The sequence below is a fragment of the Molothrus aeneus genome, chromosome 1 (assembly GCF_037042795.1).
Source record: "Molothrus aeneus isolate 106 chromosome 1, BPBGC_Maene_1.0, whole genome shotgun sequence".
In the NCBI taxonomy this organism is placed as follows: Eukaryota; Metazoa; Chordata; class Aves; order Passeriformes; family Icteridae; genus Molothrus; species Molothrus aeneus.
Genome location: NC_089646.1, coordinates 42,706,959 through 42,715,583, shown reverse-complemented (window position 1 = coordinate 42,715,583; position 8,625 = coordinate 42,706,959). Strand labels below are relative to the sequence as shown.

General features: G+C 44.9%; 1 protein-coding gene across 1 annotated transcript in view; it reads left to right on the top strand.

Moving 5' to 3' along the window:
- The first annotated feature begins 3,014 nt into the window (after positions 1 to 3,014).
- Positions 3,015 to 8,625, top strand: part of SNRK (SNF related kinase) — a 41,200-nt gene continuing 35,589 nt past the window's right edge. The window contains exon 1 of the mRNA XM_066555738.1: positions 3,015 to 3,244. The gene's annotated coding sequence lies outside the window, so the exon portion shown is untranslated. The remainder of the gene's footprint in view (positions 3,245 to 8,625) is intronic.

The window sequence follows — 8,625 nt, the reverse complement described above, 5'->3', positions numbered from 1 at the left end:
ATTAAGTATTAGCCTAATTTTTAAAACAGGTGAACCGTAATGATTCATCTTTTAAAGAACATATCCCTTCTCAAATCTTGTAGACCAGCAATTTCACACGTGTGTATACACTCCAGACTTTTGACAGATGGCTTACACTTCTTGTGTCTTATGTAAAACAAGGTTATTTCTAATGTCAGCCAGTAGGTATTCTGTAAAAACCAATATTATCTACCATTTTCTTCCTATAGTTGATTATGGATTGGATTTAGCAAGGAGGAATGTCGTCTGGTCTGATTTGGATGCATGTCTGCCATGAGCAATCCCTCAGACAGACGCATGAGGCGGTTGCTGTCACCTTCCCTAGACAAATACATTCAGGGCAATGACTGACAGGGGAGGTGTGTTTTGCTGTGGCACAGCTATCATGCATTAGCTGTCATGTTTTATAGCTGACGTGGGCACCGAGGCACGGCACTTTTATTGCTGGGCAAACCAGGCCAGGCCAACCAAAAGCAGCAGCACAGGGCCAACCTCCCCCAGCAACCTCGCTGCAGCTCGTGTGATTTTGCAGGCATGTAGCTATCACATTCATTATGTTTTCACTGTAAAAAAACCACACAAAATCAAAACAAGGCCCCGTGCCACTGAAGACAAAGCCCAGTGTAAGTGACTGTATATGTGACAGGAGATTTACATTACCTTGTTGGGGGATGGTATTGGTCTCAGCCCAGAAGTGTGCGATGTGGTCTCGTGTAAACAGTGATAAAGCTGCCTGAAAACAGGCAGTCCATCCCACTGCAGACTGTCAGACTCCTGCCAGTCCCTGCTGTCTCCACTTGAGCACAGAGTGTATTCTTGACCCCCTTCTTGGTCTCACACATACTCATCTACAAAGACTCATCCCATTGAGCAAAAGAGCTGTTGTGTTGCACAAGTGACCCGAACTGTAGCATCTCAAAATAGCTATGTTGCAGGTGAGAATTTCCTTTTTTCTTCCCTGTAAATGTATACTTTTCCACCCACCTGCTCTCCCACATAAACAAACACAGAAAAGTTGAGTACACCTGAGTGCAATATCCTGTGTGGCAGTGCAATAGAAGATAATGTGATTTCTAGCTGATATAAAAAAGTCCTTTATGCCAAAATATTTTGCTAAGGAAGACTTAGAGGCACTGAACTGAATCATCATTTGTTCTTTGTGAGATGTGCCTTCTTCAACATACCAATGAAAAACAACTGGAAATATATAATTATTATTAACTAGAGACAGAATCTAGATTCAAGTTTTACAAGACAAGCACGAGGCATCACCTGATCACAGCAGGCTCAGAAATCCAAGTGGTGTGTATCACACACGTGTGCAAACTCAGGCTTGAGAAATCAGTGATAATCAGGCAGACACAGGTGATGGGCTGGTTATTGCAATCTCCTACATCAAATCCATCTCATAAATTCAGCAATCAGTTGTGTTTTATTGGGGCTTGAATGGTGCAAGAGTGGAGAATCAAGCCTGATTGGAGAGCAGAGAATTTAGACCATGGAGTGGTCTAAATTATGACCAAATAATGAAATTCTCATTCTTGTAGGAGGCAGTGCTCAGAATAAACATATTCTGAAACCTTCATGTATTTTTTACTTTATTTCCCTTTTGAAACCTTAAAAATAAAGAATCATTATGTTCTTTTTATGACAGATGATCACACTATTTCAGTTTAGTTATTTCCTGAACTGTATTGTCTGCCTTAGTGTATTCACAAAGATTGGTTTCAAGCTAAGAAATTCCAGGTTAATTCAATAGCCTCTACTGTACATAAGCTATTAACAAAAGAATGATATCCAAATTTTGTAAAAGCATGGGAAAAAATGAAAAGCATTTCTCAAAGATTTTTCTTAAAATTAGGCTTAGCTATATAATGAGGTTTTGTATTCTCTGTCCATAATTCTTGATTGGCCATTTCTATTTGAAAAAAACAACACCCGGGCACTTTTCAAAGTGACACTTTCAAGTCTTTTAATTCCCTGGCTATTCGAAGATTTTCTTTCCTTGATCTTCAGAGCAAACTCTTGCATTATTTCTGATGCTCCGAGCAACCGCTTCGTTCATCCCTTCTTAGCACCTACTTAGCCCAAACACTCGAGGTGTTTCCCTCGCCTTCACTACCTGAACAGCCGGGTACGTGCGCAGGGAAGCTCTGGAGCCCCTGCCAGGCTCGTTCCTCGCCCTGTTTTCTCCCACTACCTTCAGTGCCATCCTTTCCTCGCACTCTCCCTGCTTCCAGATGCCCCCCACCATCCATCGCACCACAGGGGAATCCAACAGCAGCGTGCCTCGCTGCCCTCACACCATCGCTGCCCAGGGCACAAGGGGCACCAAGGCCTGCTCGGGGAGGTGGTGGTCACCATCCCTGGAGGTGTTTGAGGACAAACTGGAGGTGGCACTCAGCGCTATGGTCGGGTTAACACGGTGGTGTTCGGTCACGGGTCGGACTGGACGACCTCAGGAGTTTATACCAATTTAATGGATTCTGTGATCGGTGTAGTCTCATTTATACTCTATTATTTCTACCCAGGAATCACAGGCCTGGCCCTTTCATGACTTTAAGCAGCCCTCCAGCCCAGCGTCCCCTCCAGAGGGACAGGGCGCCGTCACGCAGGTGGCGGACGAACGGGCTTCTTCACCCTCTACCTCCGACCTTCAGCGCTTCGCCTTCCGCTCTTTTTCCCATGTCTAAGGGGAACTGCTCAGGACCTCCTTGAAACCCAGGACGGACCGAACCAGGCGGTCCCGCTCCCCTCAGACCCCCCATCCGCTGCCCGGCCCCCGCCGCCGCCATTGGCCCCCGCCGCGGCTGCGCTGGGCGCGCGGCCTCCCCCCCCCCCCCGTCCCCCCCCCGTCCCCTCCCGCCGCGCGGCGCAGGCGCAGCTGCCCGCGGGCGAGCGTTGGCCCCGCCCCGCCCCTCGCGGCCCCGCGCGAGCCGCGGCCGTTGTTGTCAGTCGCGGCTCGGAGGCGCAGCGGGAGCGGCTGCGGCGCCGGGTCCCGTCCGAGCGCAGCGCGGGCGAGGGGCGCCACCCGCCGCAGCCCCGCCGACCTTCTCCGCTGGGCTCTTGGACCCTCTCCATCTCCTCCTCTGTCCCTCCTTCCCTCCCCGCGGAGCTCCCCGTCCCCGCCGCCGCTCCCGAGGGCAGTCGCAGCGGGCGCTGCCCATGCAGGGGGCGGCGCGGGGCGCGGCGCCCCGAGGAGACGCTGCCGCCGCTGCGGGCAGTAAGTTGCCGGCGGGGTTGGGCCGCGTTCGGCTCGGGCTGGGCCGGTGGGGTGTGGTGGGTTCCTTCCTCCCCCTCCCGGAGCCGGCCGAGCCCAATGGCGGCCTCGGCCCAGGAGGAGGAGGAGGCGGTGAGGGGACGTTTCCCGGCCGCCACCGAAGGTCGGTGTGTCGGGGCTGGAGGGGAGGGCTCGCGGAAGGGAGGGGTGAAGCGGTTGTTTCTGCGGGCACGGCGCACTCCCGGGATGCGGGTGTTCATGCGGGATCGGCGGGTCTCGGAATGCGGGTGTTCCTGCGGGGACGACAGCTCCCCGGACGCGGCTGTTCCTGCTGGCACAGCGGGCTCCCGGGATGCAGGTGTTCCTACAGGGACGGCGGGCTGCCGGGAGCCTGCCGCGGCCCCGGCGCGGCGGAGTGTCCGTGCGGCACGGCCCCGTGTGACCGCGGTGACACCCGGCCCCGCGCGTGTGACCGCCGTGACACCGGTCCCTCCGCCACTCCCCCGCTGCTGCTGCCCGCGCCGGCTCCGCCGCGTGTGCTCTGTTGCCGGGAAGGGGAAAATAAAACAAACAAGCGAGGCGAGAGCCTCGGGTCCGGCCGCGGGTGCGTTTTAGGGGAATGACGGTGCATCTCGCCCCTCGGAATCCGGTGCGTAGCCAACAGGTTTGCCTTGGTCTCCTTGTGCCCAGGGCTGGAGCGTGCCCCTCCTGACAGAGGCTGGAAGTATCCCTCGTTCTTTGTCAGTGCGTGCCGTGCTGCTGTCAGCACACTTACTTACTTACTACGTTGAATTCGCTGCCTAGAGATTAGTATAGAAATTGGTAGAATAATTAGCAAGGTCCTACGTAGGGGTCTTTGTGCTTATTGTCAGGTGAGTTTTGGCACCCAGGTGCTTAAATTAGTGGAAGATGAGTTAGATGAGTTTTAAAAATAGTTGATGTGCAGTCGTGGTAATAGTTGAAGGGCAGATACATGTGGTTGGTTTTATTTGTTTTGGTTTGGGTTTTTTTTTTTGTTTTTTTTTTTTTTTTTTTTTTTTTTAGTAAGCAGGGTTTTACTCAGTAGACTGAGTAAAGTGTTGGAAATCATCCACTAGGGCAAAACCCCCTGTATTGGCCAGAGTATGGTTGGTGACAAAAGTGACCTATTTTCAGATTGGATATTTTTATTGGTAGGAGATGCTAGTATACCTGTGAAGGAGAAACCTTTATGTAGGATACATGCTTTGGGTTTCTGCTTATTCATAGATAGTTTCTTATTGATCATCTCACTTCCAAGAGCTTGTTATGAGCAGATGAGGGCAAAGCAGTCATTTCTTTGGTGGTACCATTACAGTATTACAGTTCCTGGAGCAGCTGAAGCGTATTGTATGATTTTCAGGCATCTAGCTGAATGAAGTGCATGCAAATATGCTTACGCCTGCCCTCTGTAGTGCAGTTGCTACTTAGTCATATCTGCTGCTTTTTTGGAGTTGTTTATTATGGATATATTTGGATCTTCAGGCTCTGGGGAAGGACCAGTTTAACGAATCTCTGCAAAGTGAAATCTCTCTAGAAGTGTTTACTAGCAAATGTTTATTGTGTTGCAGTTAAGCATTTTTTTCAAGGCACGCACCATTAGGAACTGAGTTAAGGAATTCTGGGACTTTTTTGGCAGATATATCACAGAAAGTGGGAAATTGGCTCGTGGGTGTTTTTGTACTATTGCTGATCCTTCAAAGGAATCTGAAACAAATAAGAACTAAGAATCATTGCCAAACAGTGCAATCAAATTTTACCTTGTGAAACATGTCAAAATGTTTACTTAGACTAATGTCTGCCCCTTTGACTTCTAGTGCATACAACATCCAGATTAGAGGACTTAATAATAAAAACTAAGGAAGAGAAAGTCCAGTCTTGTCTCTTAATTTTCCTGAATAGCCTAAATGACCAAAAAAGGGGTAGAATGATGACATGTTTTTTTCAAGTGATAGGAAAGGGAAGCTAACCTGACTGCTGGAGCTTTGCCTGGTAGGCAAGGTAGCATCTAAGACAGCACATTCATCTGGCTCTTTTAAGAGCATCTTTATGATCCATGCCTGAGCCTTTCATGAAAAACAGGGAAAAGGGAGAATTGCATCTTTAATGTGCTTACTGTGTTATGGTTTTTGTTGTCATTTTACCCAACTGAGAAGCAAGAAAGTACAGTTTGAGTGCGGGACACCCTACAGGTTACTGCTGTTCCTTGAATCATTGTGCTATGAGAACTGATACTGCCATGTGGTGTGGGTGGTTGCACTGTAATAAATAGTCTGCTTTCTGATTATTTTAAAGAAATAGCATGTTAAGGGTGTGCATGCTAATATGCTACAGCAGATACTCTTCTACTTGCAGTAGTCATCTTGTGCACTGTTCTGACCAGCCTGGTCTCTTCTAACTGCCTTTGAATCATACTTGAATAATTCTTTTGCAGTCTACACCTTCAGTGTATCATTGTCCCTTTTATCCCACTGGCAACTGTAATGCCAAAGTAGCACCTTTGTCTTGCTTGGCCTGCCTTGCTTTCAAGGGCACCGTATCCTAGTGCAGCTACGTTTTTTCCTCACAATGTGTCTCTTATGAAATAATGTATTTCCTTTTCTGGATTCTCAAAATTTCACTGAAATGCTGTAGCTGTGAAACTTATTGGTGAACTTCTGCCCATTCCTACTTGATTAATGTTTATGATTGTGTCTTACCAATGAAACGTGGTTCAGATCAGGGATATAGAGCTGAGCTGCAGTTTATGATGAATATAGTAATATTAAATTCTATAAGCTCTTAACTTTAGTAGCCTCTGAGGTTCTGCCCATCTTCTGTGTCACGTTATTTTCAAGCACTTAACTGAAATGCTACAGCTGCTATAATAATGTAAAGTACCTGTTGTTTTAATACACATAACAGTATTATGTAAGAGCTTAAGAGGATTTGAAAAAAACGTATATTCCCTCACAACTCTAGGATAACTCACCCTGGCGGAGTTCTAGTACACATAAGTTGATTGAGTCACCAATGTTAAGAACTTAATGAGAAATAATTATACTTGCAAAGTATAAAACAGTGCATGTTCACTTTCTGAAAAGCTGAATCCCTCTGTTACAGTGATCTTCTACAACTGTGCTGGGACACAAATGTTACACTGTATTTGACAGCCTGTTTTCTTTCTTTATGTATCATTGTGGGTTTTTCTGCAGCAGAAAGTTGCAGAAAAACGAGTTACTGACTACTGTCTAGTTACTGACTGGACTTTACTTGAGAAATGATGGCCTAGGCTTTATTATAATCTTAGTTCATGTTAAAGCATGGCAAATTTCAGGTCTGGCTGTTCCTGACTAATTTGGGATGCTATAAATGAGAATAAAGTATTGAAACTGAGTCCTGTTGGTTGGAGTCAATATATTTATCAAGATTTAAGCAGTTTGTATCCTAGATGGAAAATACCAGTCTCATAGTGGCAACTTAAGTCAATTCAGTACTTGAATTTTGTGTTACCAGATTTATTGCTAATCAAACAAAACTATATGATATTTGACCTTGAAGATATTAAGAAATTTAATAGCAATTATTATTGTTTGTAATAGGTGCTAAGGGTATGCACACATATTTGCATCTTAACACTTGTGTTTGAGATGGTGTGTGATGCTTTCACCTCCCTTGATATGGGAAGAAAATCATGTTTGTGGTTCTGAATTTACACAACAAACATTGAAATGTTATGCCATGCTGAAGTGTTCACTGATTAATGGCAGAATGTTTAGAGCTCCTCTTTATGGTCTTAGCTGCACTGCCTGGCATGACAAAATTATGTGGTAATGTTAATAAATAGACATTGGAAAAAGGTGAAACAATTCTGAGAGTTCATGAACATGGAGTAGATGAAGCAGCTTCTCTAAAGGAGTTTAGTTTGGTGGAGAAATTGAGTTATCTGCCTTCTGAAAGTTTCTGCAGTAAGTTTCTTAGATATAAAGATTTAGCATGCTGTCTAAAAGATAGTGATACTATCACGAATCACCTGATATGCAAAATATTTGTTGATCGGTTCATGTTCCTAGCTATTTTGGGGGAAGAAAAAAGAAGAAAAAAAAGAAAATATGATGGGATTTAGAATATTAAAAATCTTCAAAAATCTACTTGGATACTGTTTATCAAGCTTGGAAAAGTATAATTTTGGGCTAGGGAGTCCAACTACTGTGAGTTATCTCTGTTGCTTATACAATTGTTGACAGAAATACCAGATCAGGATTGCTTAAATGTACGGATGTCGGTAACTAAGATATCCATGCAAATTTTCTGTAGTTGATGAAAATTTTTTCTGTTAGTGGGAACTGTAAAACATGAGATTATCAGCTGAAACTAATTTTTCTATATGTTATGACATCACAGGGTCTGAACAAAGTTTTATAGCTGATTTACAGATACAGAAAGAAAGTACTAGCAGATATCACAAAACTTGAAATAAGTACTTTTAAAAGACGTTATCACACACTACTGTGCAGAAGATAATTTATGAGATGTGGCTATTCAGGAAGATCTGGTATTTTTCTATACAGTAATACTTCAGGAGCAGCTTCAGAGCTTAAGTGCTGTATTGCTGAAGCCTCTGGTATGTAATCAGGGTAATGTCTCTCTTGCTTTTTTTCTTTAAAAATGAAAGGCCACAGGCTGGCCTTTGAGAGAAGGCATAAGAGGAAAACAGATACAACATGAGATTGCTTTTGGAGCTGTGGCTTGTGTGAGGACTTCAAATGGTGTAAAGCTATTGCTGAGTTCTTAAATCTATAGGGCAACTTGTATTTGTCTTGTGTAATACCTCCTCTTAGAAATGGAAAGTACCTTGTGAACTGCAGCGAATTATCAGCAAGGTTGTGAAAGTACTTTGGGCTTTTAACATATTTCACAATTGGAACCAGTGCCAGTAACTACCAGTGATGGGTTTGTCAGTGGCTCATAGTTCCATCAGTTTTAGTGCCTCTGTCCTCTTAATAACTTTGGGTCTAGTGTAAAATCATCATCTCATTGTTACTGCTACTGTCTTACTATTGCTTTGGAGTCTGTACATCAGCGTAGCCTCTGTTTTTTCTCATTCACCTGCTTGGAAAGAAAAAGGAAATAGACATTCTTGACTTTTAAAGGGGAGGCCTTGAAGGACAAATTCAGATCCAGTGGCTTCTTTAAGTTGGAGGGTGTTGTATGGAGGGTGATTCTCACACAGATACCAACTTTTAGGTGGAGTTTCTACACACAGTTCTCAAATTTTAGTTTGCTTTTTGCTAGTGTTCTGAAGATCACTTACCACAGCTTAACTGTATGAAAGAGTTATGTCTATGCTTGATGTTACTGCACTAGTCCTCAAGAAGAGAGATGGT